Genomic DNA, 9,649 nt, shown 5'->3' on the forward strand with positions numbered 1-9,649 from the left:
TTTCTGCAGGAGATTCAAATATTTGCTAAGGCTTACTGATACCTTCACTGGTTAGATCAAGGCATTCCGCACCCCATCTGAAAAATGTTTACCGGAAGAAATAATTCCTCAGTTTGGGTAATCTAAAAGCCTGCAAAGTGGCAATGGCCCATCTTTCACAGCAGGCGTATCCCAATACCTATCCTCAGCTTTAATAATCTAATATTACCTTCACTCTGCGTGGAGGCTGCAGTCCTCTGGAAAGGTGAAAGGGCTAATCCTACTCCAAAGAAGACTCTAGATAAAGCAGAGGCCTGACTATCTCTGACACCCATAGCTTACTGCGGGTTTGAACTGCTCCAAAGTAAAACTTATGATTAAGTCCTGTTGAGTTAACATACGGAAGGCCTTTCCTAACCACAGATCTCCTAATAGATGAAAAGACTCATAAATCACAAAAATATGTCACCAATCTAGGACAGGTGCAAAGCACTCTGTGAATATGGAAACAAGAGTTTTTCCCCTCCCACATAGGAGGAAAATTCAGTTTCAGCTCAGCTAGGGATTTAGTCTTACTAAAGACATGGTAGGAAGCTCTCCAGCTGACCAGCTTTCCCCAAGGTGGAAAGGACCACAGCAAGGGCACCTCAGCTCTCCAACAGACGTTCAACTCCAAGGGATTAACAGGTGGGTACACCTGGGCTGGGTCGCTGTGCCTCTGCTCCTCCTTCTGGCGTTTCTCCTGCCGCCCTAATCCCACCTTGGCCATGAGTCAGATTGTGCTCATGCAGACCGGGCAGTGCGGGAACAAGATCGGCACCAAGGTTGGCAGCCAGGGCTCTGAGGGCCCAGCTCGGGCCTGCCGGGTGGCCAGGGAAGATGTTGGTAGCGGCAGTGGTGGGGGTGGTGCCCCTGCGTTGTGGCCCCTGGGCTCCCTGCCAGGGACGCGGTGGAACTGGCCGGCTGGCGAGGCGGCCAGGGTGGACCCCAGGGACACGGCGGCCTAGGGATGGGAGTGTGGATGAGGGAGGGGGTGGGAGAGGGACTGGGGCGCCTCCGGCTCCCTGGCCTCCGTGACTCAGCCCTGCCTGTCTGGCCCCTCCCATCTCTTGCAGTTCTGGGAGGTGATCTCTGATGAACATGCCATCGACTCCACTGGCACCTACCACGGGATCAGCGACCTGCAGCTGGAGCGTATCAACGTGTACTACAATGAGTCCAGCTGTGAGACCCCAGTCCCTCCCCAACCGCCCTCCTGGGAATGGCGGCCCTCCCCTTGCTAATGCCCTCGAGTCCCACTCAGGTGGCAGGTACGTGCCCCGTGCTGTGCTCATGGATCTGGAGCTGGGCGCCATGGACTCTGTGCGCTCGGGGCCCTTGGGGCAGATTTTCAGGCCAGACAACTTCGTCTTTGGTGAGCCTTGGGTGAGGACTGGGGTGCGGCTCCTTAGCCAGGGTAGCTTAAAGTCTAGGAATGCCCCAAGTCATCGCTGTGGGAACAGTGGAGCCAGGGCCCCTGAACACCCTCCTATCCTCCTAGTTGCTCGATCTGCCTCTCCTAAACGGGCTTTGGGAGGAAGGCCCAGGTGTCTTAATGTGAGGAGCTACTGATGTAAACTCCCTGCAGGGAGCTGAGCTGGGGCCTTGGCTACTGCCTTCCCTGAAAATGGACAGGAGCCACCTGCAGGGAGGTCTGTTAGCCTGTCTCAGGTTTGGCTCCTGATTTAATTTCTAACAGGGGAGGCTGCTGTCCTGTAACTCTGGGGGAAAGGGTTTCATTTGCTCCACCTGCAGGGTGATTGGTGTTCTCACCTCACATGTGACACTTGGTGCATTTTGCATTGTGGTGATGACCACTGATGACCATACACCTGGCCATTGAGTGACTGGCTGTACTGTCTTACAGGTCAGTGTGGGGCCGGAAACAACTGGGCCAAGGGGCACTATACAAAAGGTGCAGAGCTGATGGAGTCAGTGATAGACATTGTCAGAAAGGAGTCTGAGAGCTGTGACTGCCTACAGGCTTTCCAGCTGACCCACTCCCTGGGTGTGGGGACTGGGTCTAGGATGGGTACCCTTCTCATTAGTAAGATCCGGGAGGAGTATCCAGACATGATCATAAACCATTCAGCATCCTGCCCATACCCAAGGTGTCAGACACTGTTGTGGAACCCTGCAATGCCACCCTCTGAATCCACCAGCTCATAGATAATGCAGATGAGACCTTTTGCGTAGATAACAAAGCTCTATATAACATCTGTTCCAGAACCCTAAAACTCCCCACACCCACATATGACGACCTGAACCACCTGGTGTCTGCTACGCTATCATGAGTGGGGTCACCACGTGCCTGTGTTTCCCAGGCCAGCTGAATGCTGACCTGCGGAAGCTGGCCATGAACTTGATTCTGTTTCCCGGGCTGCATTTCTTCATGCCTGGCTTTGCCCCACTGACCAGCCGGGGCAGCCAGCAGTACTGGGCCCTGACCATGGCTGACTTTACCCAGCAGATGTTTGATGCTAAGAATATGATGGCCACCTGTGACCCCCACCATGGCCACTACCTAACGGCAGCTGCCATTTTCAGGGATTGCATGTCCATGTGGGAGGTGGATGAACAAATATTCAACATTCAAAATAAGAACAGCAGCTACTTTGTTGACTGGCTCTCCTACAACATAAAAACAGCCGTCTGTGACATCCCACCCCAGGGGCTAAAAACATCATCCACTTTCATTGGCAACAACACGGCCATCCAGGAACTCTTTAAGCTTGTCTCAGAGCAGTTTACAGCAATGTTTAGGTACAAGGCCTTCCTCCACTGGTACAGGGGCGAGGGCATGGACGAGACATAGTTCACAGAGGCCTAGAGCAACATGAACGAACTTGTGTCTGAATATCAGCAATATCAGGTTGCCACAGCTGATGAGGAGGAGTTTGAGGAGTATGCTGAGGAGGAGGTGGCCTAGGCACTTGTTCATTTGGGTCTTCACTTCTCCTCCTGCTGCATTTTGAAGCACTTTTATAGTATGTGGTTTTGCCTAATAAAGTATTCTCATAGCATCTGGTTTCACCTCCAACTTCTTTCTATAGGCCCTGTGGCTACTGCTGCCAGATGTGCATAGTTGTCCTGCAAGGCTGAAGCTGTCTGGGCTTATCACATGCCCAGAAACAAGCATTCCAGTGGTTCCAGGAGGGGTCAGCATGGGCTGTGGACATGGAAGACAGGCTTCACATGAACTTGGGGATGCCCTGGGCCTTGGGCAGCTATATGGTGAAAAACCTGTTCCTGAAGGCAACCCTTGGCTTATCCCATGTAGCAAACTTCCAGGGAAACAGCTGGCACTCTGTTTCTGGAACTTTAAAAGTGGTCAGTGACCCTGATGGACAATGTTCCCAAAGTCCCACCTCAGGGTAGGGATGTGGTCAGACAGCTGGTTCTGAACCAAATGAGGGGTGGGCAGGTAGGACTCCAGCCACTCCATCACCATGACAATCTGGGTGTGTTTGTGTGGCCTCATTCTCTTAATGAGGTGGGCATGGGATATCTGCCAGGGACTAGTGGGCAGGAATCGAGCCCAGTGTATACTCCCATGCACTGAACCCTATGTAGAAGAGGATTAGGTCCTGGGGGCCATAGATGGTGGTTGCTGGGCCTGTGTGCTCAGGGCAGTCTCTCCAAAGGCACAAATGGGGTTTCTGAACAGGATCTGAGGAGACAGGCAGGTGCTCACAAGTGCTGCTTCCCCCAACTGGCAACCAGTGAGAAAAACGCCCGAGTGGAGGTCTGACCTGCATCAGTCTGGAGGGCTGATGCTCTCTAGAAAGGTGGCTAATGCACAGTGTCTGCTGTCTCCCTGTCCCCCACTCCAGAATTTCAGGGCAAAAATAAGATTGTCAGGATGAGACTGGTGAGGGTGGCACCTTTGGGGATAGGCCCTTTAGCCTGGCAGAGTCTCCTCCCCAGGCTTCTCGGGGAGCCTGGACTTCAAAGCCTGCTTTGGAGAAGCTTCAAATAAGAGATGTGTGTGTGAGCTGGGTGCTGGGCAGCATGCCAGGACAGTGTTCTTCTACCTGGCTCTTGCAGAACTTGTTCACGGCCTGTGTGATGACCTCTTGGTAATTCCTACCCCACCCCCATCACACAGAAAAGATGAAGCCAGCATGGCCTGGGGGTGGGCAGATGTACAGGTTCTACCCCAGGTCCCCTGGGCATAACACCTGCCTCAGATGCGTCAGAGAAAAGAGGTGAGGCTCCTTTCTTTTCTCTGAATGTTGGCAATGGCCTATTGCAGCCAAATAGGAACAGGCTGGCAGGAGAGTGCCTCATCTTGAAGGAAGTGGCTCCTGGAAGCAGCTAGGAAGAGGGAGAGGTCCCACGTACTCCTCCAGCCTGTTTTCCGAGCAGGAAAAGGGGCCTCTGTGATAGCGCTCCTCAATGGCTCTCACCCTCTGAGGGGTGTCCTTGCCCAACCCAGGTGTGCACCAATCTGAGATGGCCTTCCATGGATCTGGTTGGGAAGGTTCAGCTGCAGCAACCACTGGAACCTGCCCACACCTAGTGTCTCCACTCACGTGTGGGGTCAGATGTTCCTCCTGTAGTGGTACAGCCAGAGTGGCAGAAGGGACAAGTCACTGCTACAGTTCCCACCTGGGTGTGAGTGGGGGTCAGGCTTGGTACCCATGTATTTCCCAATTACCTGGTTCCATCTGGGGAACAGGAGTGGTGCTTTTCCAGGCCTCTTTTCCATATGCCAGCTACAGGCCCAGGTTTCCCATGTTTCTGGAACCCCCCGTGCCACCAGACAAGCATGGCATGTTGTGGGGGAAGGACATCAAGCCTACGGGCAGCAGAACCTGTCTGGGTATGTTCTCTACCCCTGGAGGCCTCTGGATGTTTACCTGTTTGGGTGGGAGTCAGCTTAGGACCTCAACATTCTTGCAGGACTTCAGAACTGTACAGAGAGGGGCCCAGGAGGGAGCAGGGGCTGGGACTGGCAGCTAACCAGTGTAGTGGGGGTTGTAGGGCTCAGTTTTGTCTTGCAGGGAATGCAGTGAGGCTTGTATTTGTTGACGCTCTAGACAAGCTTGGGCTTGGATATGGAAACAGCATGGATCGGGGCCCTTCTGCATGCTGGAGTCGTTAAAAATACTTTAGTAGTCAATTAAATGAACTAAATGTAAGTCTGAAAACAATAAGATATTTATTTTTATGAGAACGTACATAACTTCTGGTTACCTTATTGTCACACTCTAGTTTGTGTGCAGTAAAGAATGACAAATTATTTTATCAATTACTACCAATATCAATGTGTAAGAGGTTTTTCTTATCTCTTAAAGTATGGTTCTGCTACATTTCAGTAGAATGCTTACCTGACCAGATATAACATAATTGGTTCAATGCTAGCTTGCCCTAGATGTTCAGAGCTGCCTTCAGTATGATTATCTAGCAAGTTCTCCATTATAGCTATGGTTTGCTCCACAAATTGAGTATTGGTATCAGTCACTAAAACCTATAGAAAGAACAAACATATTAATGATTTGCCATCAATGCCCAGAAGACAGACCCTTAGAGAGATGAAACCAACTGATCTAAACACACAAACAGAGACGTGCACCCACAGGCACACAGCCAAACAGGCATACAGATATATGCAGACACTCATACCCATACACAAGGCATGTATACCCTCAGGCACACATACACACCAGAGTTCCTAAGAAGCAAGCTGACCCCTACATTGAGATGACTCTTCTTTCTGCAATGTTTTGGCAATTTTTAAAAACTGTGAGCACCTAATTTAAATACTTGGAAAGAAAAAGCCTTCCTTATTTCAAACAAGTCACTATATTCATAGGGAAAGGTAAAAAATAAAAAAGAACACACTTTACCTGTCCTTGGGAGTCAAAAAACTTGCTGATGGTATTCTTCAGTTTGTTAAATAGCATCAGATAAAGAACAGGACTCAAATCTAGACCCACCAGATCCTTAACATTGAAGTCCCACTTTCTCATGGTTACACACTATTAAGGAAAACAGCTGATCCATACATTTGCTAACAGGTGTATCTGCATTTCCCTCTGAGGACATCACTGAAATCATGGAATCTTACATTCACTGACTGGACCCATGGGTGGGCTATAGGTTGCCAGGCCAGAATTACTTTTCTGCTGGAGGCACACTCCCCCAAGGGCACAAAGGAAGCCAGTCATGTTGATCCATTCCTGTAGAGAATCTGTGTCAGACAAATCTACGCATCCTCCTCCACTCACATGGGACATTTGCCTCTTAACAATGGTCTTGTGAAGCTTTCAGCAGCCTAAACACAAAATTTTTGTGCAAAGCATGAATTAAACCTAAATTAGTTGAGACTTGACAAATTGCTCTTTATCCAACATTTCTTCCATGACAAAAGTACAGGAAATATAAAAAATCACATTAAAATAAACCCCAAGAGTGTCAGACAATAGGTGCAGGACAGTGGATGCAGCACACTGAGAGTGAGCCGAACCAGGGCGAGGCATGGCCTCACCCAGGAAGTTCAAGGGATCAGGGAATTCCCTTTCCTAGTCAAAGAAAGGGGTGACAGATGGCACCTGGAAAATTGGGTCACTCCCACCCTAATACTGCACTTTTCCAATGGTCTTAGCAAACGGCCCACCAGGAGATTATATCCCGTGCCTGGCTTGGAGGGTCCTATGCCCATGGAACCTCGCTCATTGCTAGCACAGCAGTCTGAGATCAAACTGCAAGGTGGCAGCGAGGCTGAGAGAGGGGCGCCTGCCATTGCTGAGGCTTGAGTAGGTAAACAAAGCGTCTGGGAAGCTTGAACTGGGTGGAGCTTACCACAGCTCAAGGCGGCCTGCCTGACTCTGTAGACTCCACCTCTGGAGGCAGGGCATAACCAAAAAAAAGACAGCAGAAACCTCTGCAGACTTAAATGTCCCTCTCTGAAAGCTTTGAAGAGAGTAGTGGTTCTCCCAGCATGCAGCTGGAGATCTGAGAACGGATAGACTGCCTCCTCAAGTGGGTCCCTGACCCCCGAGTGGCCTAACTGGGAGGCACCCCCCGAGTAGGAGCAGACTGACACCTCACATGGCCGAGTACCCCTCTGAGACAAAACTTCCAGAGGAACGATCAGACAGCAACATTTGCTGTTCAGCAATATTCGCTGTTCTGCAGCCTCCACTGCTGATACCCAGGCAAACAGGGTCTGGAGTGGACCTCCAGCAAACTCCAAAAGACCTGCAGCTGAGGATCCTGACTGTTAGAAGGAAAACTAACAAACAGAAAGGACATCCACAAAAGACCACATTTGTATGTCACCATCCTCAAAGACCAAATATAGATAAAACCACAAATATAGGGAAAAACAGAGCAGGAAAACTGGAAACTAAAAATCAGAGCACCTCTCCTCCTCCAAACGAACGCAGCTCCTCACCAGCAATGGAACAAAGCTGGACAGAGAATGACTTTGATGAGTTGAGAGAAGAAGGCTTCAGACGATCAAACTACTCGAGCTAAATCAGGAAGTTCGAACCTATGGCAAAGAAGATAAAAACCTTAAAAGAAAAAATACATGAATGGCTAACTAGAATAAACAATGCAGAGAAGTCCTTAAAGGACCTGATGGAGCTGAAAACCAAGGCATGAGAACTACATGATGAATGCACAAGCCTCAGTAGCTGATTCGATCAATTGGAAGAAAGGGTATCTGTGATGGAAGATGAAATGAATGAAATGAAGCAAGAAGAGAAGTTTAGAGAAAAAGAATAAAAAGAAACCAACAAAGCATCCAAGAAATATGGGACTATGTGAAAAGACCAAATCTATGTCTGATTGGTGTACCTGAAAGTGACGGGGAGAATGGAACCAAGTTGGAAAACACTCTGCAGAATATTATCCAGGAGAACATCCCCAATCTAGCAAGGCAGGCCAACATTCAAATTCAGGAAATACAGAGAACACCGCAAAGATACTCCTCAAGAATAGCAACTCCAAGACACATAATTGTCAGATTCACCAAAGTTGAAATGAGGGAAAAAATGTTAAGGGAAGCCAGAGAGAAAGGTTGGGTTACCCACAAAGGGAAGCCCATCAGACTAACAGCTGATCTCTCTGCAGAAACTCTACAAACCAGAAGAGAGTGGGGCCCAATATTCAACATTCTTAAAGAAAAGATTTTTCAACCCAGAATTTCATATCCAGCCAAACTAAGTTTCATAAGCGAAGGAGAAATAAAATACTTTACAGACAAGCAAATGCTGAGAGATTTTGACACCACCAGGCCTGCCCTAAAAGAGCTCCTGAAGGAAGCACTAAACATGGAAAGGAACAACCGGTACCAGCCACTGCAAAAACATGCCAAATTGTAAAGACCATCAAGGCTAGGAAGGAACTGCATCAACTAATGACCAAAATAACCAGCTAACATCATAATGACAGGATCAAATTCACACATAACAATATTAACCTTAAATGTAAATGGGCTAAATGTTCCAATTAAAAGACACAGACTGGAAAATTGGATAAACAGTCACGACCCATCAGTGTGCTGTATTCAGGAGATCCATCTCACGTGGAGAGACACACATAGGCTCAAAATAAAGGGATGGAAGAAGATCTACCAAGCAAATGGAATACAAAAAAAGGCAGGGGTTACAATCCTAGTCTCTGATAAAACAGACTTTAAACCAACAAAGATCAAAAGAGACAAAGAAGGCCATTACATAATGGTAAAGGGATCAATTCAACAAGAAGAGCTAACTATCCTAAATATATATGCACCCAATACAGGAGCACCCAGATTCATAAAGCAAGTCCTTAGTGACCTACAAAGAGACTTAGACTCCCACACAATAACAATGGGAGACTTTCACACACCACTGTCAACATTAGACAGATCAACGAGACAGGAAGTTAACAAGCATATCCAGGAATTGAACTCAGCTCTGCACCAAGCAGACCTAATAGACATCTACAGAACTCTCCACCCCAAATCAACAGAATATACATTCTTTTCAGCACCACACCACACCTATTCCAAAATTGACCACATAGTTGGAAGTAAAGCACTCCTCAGCAAATGTAAAAGTATAGAAATTATAACAAACTGTCTCTCAGACCACAGTGCAATCAAACTAAAACTGAGGATTAAGAAACTCACTCAAAACCACTCAACTACATGGAAACTGAACAACCTGCTCCTGAATGACTACTGGGTACATAACAAAATGAAGGCAGAAATAAAGATGTTCTTTAAAACCAACAAGAACAAAGACAACATACCAGAGTCTCTGGGACACATTCAAAGCAGTGTGTAGAGGGAAATTTATAGCACTAAATGCCCACAAGAGAAAGCAGGACAGATCTAAAATTCACACCCTAACATCACAATTAAAAGAACTAGAGAAGCAAGAGCAAACACATTCAAAAGCTAGCAGAAGGCAAGAAATAATGAAGATCAGAGCAGAACTGAAGGAAATAGAGACACAAAAAGCCCTTCAAAAAATCAATGAATACAGGAGCTGGTTTTTTGAAAAGATCAACAAAATTGATAGACCACTGGCAAGACTAATAAAGAAGAAAAGAGAGAAGAATCAAATAGACGCAATAAAAAATGATAAAGGGGATATCACAACCGATCCCACAGAAATACAAACTACCATCA

At 47.7% G+C, this 9,649-nt stretch overlaps 1 pseudogene; it reads left to right on the forward strand.

Moving 5' to 3' along the window:
• The first annotated feature begins 746 nt into the window (after positions 1-746).
• Positions 747-2,947, forward strand: LOC100461782 (tubulin beta-8 chain-like; annotated as a pseudogene).
• The last annotated feature ends 6,702 nt before the right edge of the window (positions 2,948-9,649 follow it).

The sequence above is a fragment of the Pongo abelii genome, chromosome 10 (genome assembly GCF_028885655.2).
Source record: "Pongo abelii isolate AG06213 chromosome 10, NHGRI_mPonAbe1-v2.0_pri, whole genome shotgun sequence".
In the NCBI taxonomy this organism is placed as follows: domain Eukaryota; kingdom Metazoa; phylum Chordata; class Mammalia; order Primates; family Hominidae; genus Pongo; species Pongo abelii.